Below are 6,779 nucleotides of genomic sequence, written 5' to 3'. Positions count from 1 at the left end.
TGTGTATAAAGGTTCTGCGAGAAGTCTCGTTTTGACGTGTGTTCCGCCGATAACGACGATCCTCCGAAACGGGGATACAGAAACGTTACACCTCACAACACGATCTCCGTCTCTTCTCTATAGCAGAAACCGATAAAAATACACCTCCCGAAAGAGAGTATATGGTGATTCTTTTTATATATATATATTTCGAAATTCAACTGAACGTGGCGGAAGCGCACGGTGGTGGTCCAGCGAGGACACGCGACGACGGGGAATAAGAACTATTCGACCCGTTACGAATACGCATGCTCGTCCCGCACGATTTTAACACACACCGTGTTTTTCTCCAGTCGTCAAAGCGTTCGTGCGTCGAATTCGAAAAATAAAAAAAAGAAATACACCTTTTCTCTCTCTCTCGGGGTAAAAAGAGTCGATGTGTATTGTGTATAAAGGTTCTGCTGCGAGAAGTCTCGTTTTGCCGTGTGTTTCGGTAACGACGATCCTCCGAAACGTACATCTCATTCGTAAGAGAGGAAGAAAACAATCTCCCTGGGGCCAGTCGGTAATATACCGACATACGACGTGTCGTGCACATCCGTCTCACGCACGGTATACAAAATATGAATAAAACGTGTGTAGTCTCTCTCTCTCTCGACTTCTTAATATTTTCTTTCACCTCTGACGCATCATTTCAGGTGACGTCGGGAGCGCGGGAAAAAAAATTTTTCTAAACACACGAAACCGTTCATCTCACGAACAGCCGAAAAAGTTGTCGCTCAGATCCATATCGCAGTGGAGCGGTATCCGCGGGCGGTCGTAATTGAACGACGCACGACGCCGCGAACACTCACGCGAGTCCATACAAACGATTCCGATCGTTTTGCAACAACTAGAACGTACACTGTCCGTGAAATTCACAGAATTTTCGCGTGTCCGCGACAAACGCCGACGAGACACCCATCGTTCGCTCGTACGTAGCATCCTTCTCTTAACCCGACTCAGAAACGTTCTTTGCGCCCTTCGGTAAAAAAACGTTCGATCCGAAGAGGTGAACGACTGCGGGGATTTGACAGAGCTACGCAAGCAGTGTATGGTACGTAAACGACCCTCAGCCAGGCGTGGTCCAGGAATTGTATCCGTGGACCGCAATGTGCGTTCGAAATGTCGATGTTCATGTGTCCTGCAGTTCACACGTTGACGCGCAATTAGCTGCGTTCTTCATCGACCCACGAGCCAAGTGATCCACCGTTCAGGGTAATCGTATAAATTTTATATTTCACATATATAATTTTATTCTCATTTGTTCGACCTAATATCTCTCTTCTTTCAAAGAGAAGATAAAAGTTGATACCTGAATCTCCGACCAGCGCGCGAAGGAGATTCAGGCGTCGCCTTGGAGACGACACCGAAGCCTTTCGAGACGAAAAACGTTCAAGTAATATGTATATATTTCTCGACGTTCCGGGCGTATAGTGCATTCAAAAACCCGCGAAAGACGCAGAAGACTCGCACGCGTGGAAACGACGGGGATATATTTTGTATCCTACCCGATACTGAATCCATCGCGTGCAGTCGACCCTCGCGTTCTTCCGATCAGACGCATCTATTGTTGCGCGCATGTTTTCGCGTCGCATCGCGCGAAACGTTGCACGAATCGTACCGATCGATCGATTGAAAGCAAATAATGAAAAAAGACTTCACAGCTGGCTCTTTGCCGGTCATTCGTCCCATGTTATCTCTTGCCGCGAAATTGGCGCGCAAGAGTTGGGTGTCAGACGCGCGGCTTTAAAACGAGCTTCACGGCCGGTCCCTTCGTTACCGCTTTCGTTCTTTCTCTCGGAACGACCATGAACGAACACGACGAGCGACGCTACGGCATACACACGTCCACGGATTCGATTAAAAAAACAGACTTCACAGCTGGCTCTTTGCCGGTCATTCGTCCCATATTATCTCTTGCCGCGAAATTGGCGCGCAAGAGTTGGGTGTCAGACGCACGGCTTTAAAACGAGCTTCACGGCCGGTCCTCTCAATTCCGTGTACGGTACACGCAAGATGCGGGTTCCACTTCCAGACTACCCGGTCCCTTCTCTCTACGAGAATCGATAGTAGAAGAACGGCTCGAAAACGCGTCTCAGAGACTAGGGGAAAAGAAGCGGTATGCGAGCGAAACGAAAACGCATTATGGAAACGTCGCGAAACAATGTTCGACGGTTGCTCGGTTCCAATCGTGCGGCCGTTTCAATTTCTCGTGCGCTTCACCGTCCCTCCGTAACTCTGGCCGATCGCGTATACCGAAGAGCCGACACGCGCAAAAACCACAGGCATTGTATACTGTATATATATATGTTACAGTCACAGCCTTCGCGCGTTTTACTCTCCGACGCGGGGTTTCCACGACGAAAGAGAGACAGTTTCGTGGCGGGTGACTCGGCCGAATCGCTACGACGGGTATTTCTATTATAGAACGAATCATCGCCACCCTTTACCAGTGCCCGACGAAGGAATCACAAGGTCATCTGGAGTTTACAATGCCAGCGACGGTAATTCCAACGAAGACCCGATAAGTCAACTCATCGTTCTATTTCTCCCCGTACAGAAAAGCGAATCGACGCTAACGCACCTCGCGCAAGCACGAACGTTCTCTTCGCGTGGATCATCCCATCGTCGAAAGATGTAAAGACGCATTGGAGATCGTGGTCTCTGGCGGGCTCATTGCACGCCCCACTGCATATCTTTCCTCGAATCGAGAATGATTCGTCCACTAAGGCTGCGAAACTACGCGTCGAGGAAACTAGGGGAAAGAAGCGGGATGCGAGCGAAACGACAATACATTATGGAAACGTCGCGAAACAATGTTCGGCGGTTGCTCGTTTCCTCCTGCGGACGTTTCATTGCTCGGGCGCTTCACGTCCCTCCGTAACCTTCGCGCGATCGCGTGCCCCGGAGAGCCGGCAACCGGTGAACCACAGGCGTATAAACTATAGTCTTCTATAGCAAGCCTTCGGCGGTTACTCTCCGACGCGGGGATTCCACGACGAGAGAGAATTTCGTGGCGGGTGACATCGGTCGAAACGCTACGACGGGTATTTCTATTATAGAACGAATCATCGCCACCCTTTACCAGTGCCCGACGAAGGAATCACAAGGTCATCTGGAGTTTACAATGCCAGCGACGGTAATTCCAACGAAGACCCGATAAGTCAACTCATCGTTCTATTTCTCCCCGTACAGACAAGCGAATCAACGCTATCGCACCTCACGCATGCACGAACGTTCTCTTCGCGTGAATCGTCCCATCGTCGAAAGATATAGCCGCTTGGAGATCGTGGCCCATCAAGTTCTTCCGTAACTCCTGCGCGATCGCGTACCCCGGAGAGCAGGCAACCGGTGAACCACAGGCGTATAAACTATAGTCTTCTATAGCAAGCCTTCGCGTTTACTCTACGACGCGGGGATTCCACGACGAGAGAGATTTTCGTGGCGGGTGACACGGCCGAATCGCTACGACGGGTATTTCTATTATAGAACGAATCATCGCCACCCTTTACCAGTGCCCGACGAAGGAATCACAAGGTCATCTGGAGTTTACAATGCCAGCGACGGTAATTCCAACGAAGACCCGATAAGTCAACTCATCGTTCTATTTCTCCCCGTACAGAAAAGCGAATCGGCGCTATCGCACCTCACGCAAGCAGGAATGATCTCTTCGCGTGGATCGTCCCATCGTCGAAAGATGTAAGACGTACAGAAATCGTGGTCCATCACGATTATTCGTAACTCTCCGAGTCGCGTATCTGAGAGTAGGGCAAACGGAGAACCACAGGCATAAATAATACTATATATTTCTTATATATAGTTAGCCTTCGCGTTTTACTCTCCGACATGGGGATTCCACGACGAGAGAGAGTTTCGTGGCGGGTGACTCGGCCGAATCGCTACGACGGGTATTTCTATTATAGAACGAATCATCGCCACCCTTTACCAGTGCCCGACGAAGGAATCACAAGGTCATCTGGAGTTCACAATGCCAGCGACGGTAATTCCAACGAAGACCCGATAAGTCAACTCATCGTTCTATTTCTCCCCGTACAGAAAAGCGAATCGACGCTATCGCACCTCGCGCGAGCACGTAACTACTCTTCGCGTGGATCGTCCCATCGTCGAAAGATGTAAGACGCACGGAAATCGTGGCCCATCAACGTTTTTTTGTAACTCTGCCGATCGCGTATCACAGAGCCGAGACGCACATACCACAGGCGTATAATACCGTTTTCTTTCGTATGGTAAGCCTTCGCGTTTACTCTTCGGCGCGGGGTTTCCACGTCGAGAGAGACTTTCGTGGCGGGTGACATCGGTCGAAACGCTACGACGGGTATTACTATTATAGAACGAATCATCGCCACCCTTTACCAGTGCCCGACGAAGGAATCACAAGGTCATCTGGAGTTTACAATGCCAGCGACGGTAATTCCAACGAAGACCCGATAAGTCAACTCAACGTTCTATTTCTCCCCGTACAGAAAAGCGAATCGACGCTGTTGCACCTCACGCAAGCACGAACGTTCTCTTCGCGTGGATCGTCCCATCGTCGAAAGATGTAAGACGCACGGAAATCGTGGCACATCACGTGTTTTCGGAACTCTGTCGACCGCGTATCTCAGAGACGACGCGCGCGAACCACTGGCATATACTATTATATATCGCGTTTTACCCTCCGACGCGGGGATTCCACGACGAGAGAGAGTTTCGTGAGCGGGTTGACTCGGAAGAAACGCTACGACGGGTATTTCTATTATAGAACGCATCATCGCCACCCTTTACCAGTGCCCGACGAAGGAATCACAAGGTCATCTGGAGTTTACAATGCCAGCGACGGTAATTCCAACGAAGACCCGATAAGTCAACTCAACGTTCTATTGCTCCCCGTACAGAAAAGCGAATCGACGCAATCGCACCATACGCGTGCACGTAACAACTCTTCGCGTGGATCGTCCCATCGTCGAGAGACGTAAGTTTCCATACTATGAATTCGCGTTTTACTCTCCGACGCGGGGATTCCACGACGAGAGAGAGTTTCGTGAGCGGGTTGACTCGGAAGAAACGCTACGACGGGTATTTCTATTATAGAACGCATCATCGCCACCCTTTACCAGTGCCCGACGAAGGAATCACAAGGTCATCTGGAGTTTACAATGCCAGCGACGGTAATTCCAACGAAGACCCGATAAGTCAACTCAACGTTCTATTGCTCCCCGTACAGAAAAGCGAATCGACGCAATCGCACCATACGCGTGCACGTAACAACTCTTCGCGTGGATCGTCCCATCGTCGAGAGACGTAAGTTTCCATACTATGAATTCGCGTTTTACTCTCCGACGCGGGGATTCCACGACGAGAGAGAGTTTCGTGAGCGGGTTGACTCGGAAGAAACGCTACGACGGGTATTTCTATTATAGAACGCATCATCGCCACCCTTTACCAGTGCCCGACGAAGGAATCACAAGGTCATCTGGAGTTTACAATGCCAGCGACGGTAATTCCAACGAAGACCCGATAAGTCAACTCAACGTTCTATTACTCCCCGTACAGAAAAGCGAATCGACGCAATCGCACCATACGCGTGCACGTAACAACTCTTCGCGTGGATCGTCCCATCGTCGAGAGACGTAAGTTTCATAGTAAGCCTTCGGCGTTTTACTCTCCGACGCGGGGATTCCACGACGAGAGAGAGAGTTTCGTGAGCGGGTTGACTCGGAAGAAACGCTACGACGGGTATTTCTATTATAGAACGCATCATCGCCACCCTTTACCAGTGCCCGACGAAGGAATCACAAGGTCATCTGGAGTTTACAATGCCAGCGACGGTAATTCCAACGAAGACCCGATAAGTCAACTCAACGTTCTATTTCTCCCCGTACAGAAAAGCGAATCGACGCAATCGCACCATACGCGTGCACGTAAACAACTCTTCGCGTGGATCGTCCCATCGTCGAGAGACGTAAGTTTTCATAGTATTAATTCGCGTTTTACTCTCCGACGCGGGGATTCCACGACGAGAGAGAGTTTCGTGAGCGGGTTGACTCGGAAGAAACGCTACGACGGGTATTTCTATTATAGAACGCATCATCGCCACCCTTTACCAGTGCCCGACGAAGGAATCACAAGGTCATCTGGAGTTTACAATGCCAGCGACGGTAATTCCAACGAAGACCCGATAAGTCAACTCAACGTTCTATTTCTCCCCGTACAGAAAAGCGAATCGACGCAATCGCACCATACGCGTGCACGTAAACAACTCTTCGCGTGGATCGTCCCATCGTCGAGAGACGTAAGTTTTCATAGTATGAATTCGCGTTTTACTCTCCGACGCGGGGATTCCACGACGAGAGAGAGTTTCGTGAGCGGGTTGACTCGGAAGAAACGCTACGACGGGTATTTCTATTATAGAACGCATCATCGCCACCCTTTACCAGTGCCCGACGAAGGAATCACAAGGTCATCTGGAGTTTACAATGCCAGCGACGGTAATTCCAACGAAGACCCGATAAGTCAACTCAACGTTCTATTACTCCCCGTACAGAAAAGCGAATCGACGCAATCGCACCATACGCGTGCACGTAACAACTCTTCGCGTGGATCGTTCCATCGTCGAGAGACGTAAGTTTCCATACTATGAATTCGCGTTTTACTCTCCGACGCGGGGATTCCACGACGAGAGAGTGTTTCGTGAGCGGGTTGACTCGGAAGAAACGCTACGACGGGTATTTCTATTATAGAACGCATCATCGCCACCC

At 50.1% G+C, this 6,779-nt stretch overlaps 1 non-coding gene across 1 annotated transcript; it reads right to left on the bottom strand.

Annotated features, from left to right (window-relative positions):
- Positions 1–1,084: 1,084 nt before the first annotated feature.
- On the bottom strand, positions 1,085–1,239 carry LOC143176713 (5.8S ribosomal RNA). The gene has a single exon (XR_013001227.1). It is a non-coding gene; the product is annotated as a 5.8S ribosomal RNA (ribosomal RNA).
- Positions 1,240–6,779: the final 5,540 nt, after the last annotated feature.

This window comes from Nomia melanderi, unplaced genomic scaffold, assembly GCF_051020985.1.
Source record: "Nomia melanderi isolate GNS246 unplaced genomic scaffold, iyNomMela1 scaffold0754, whole genome shotgun sequence".
In the NCBI taxonomy this organism is placed as follows: domain Eukaryota; kingdom Metazoa; phylum Arthropoda; class Insecta; order Hymenoptera; family Halictidae; genus Nomia; species Nomia melanderi.
This window is presented reverse-complemented; position numbering and strand designations above follow the sequence as displayed.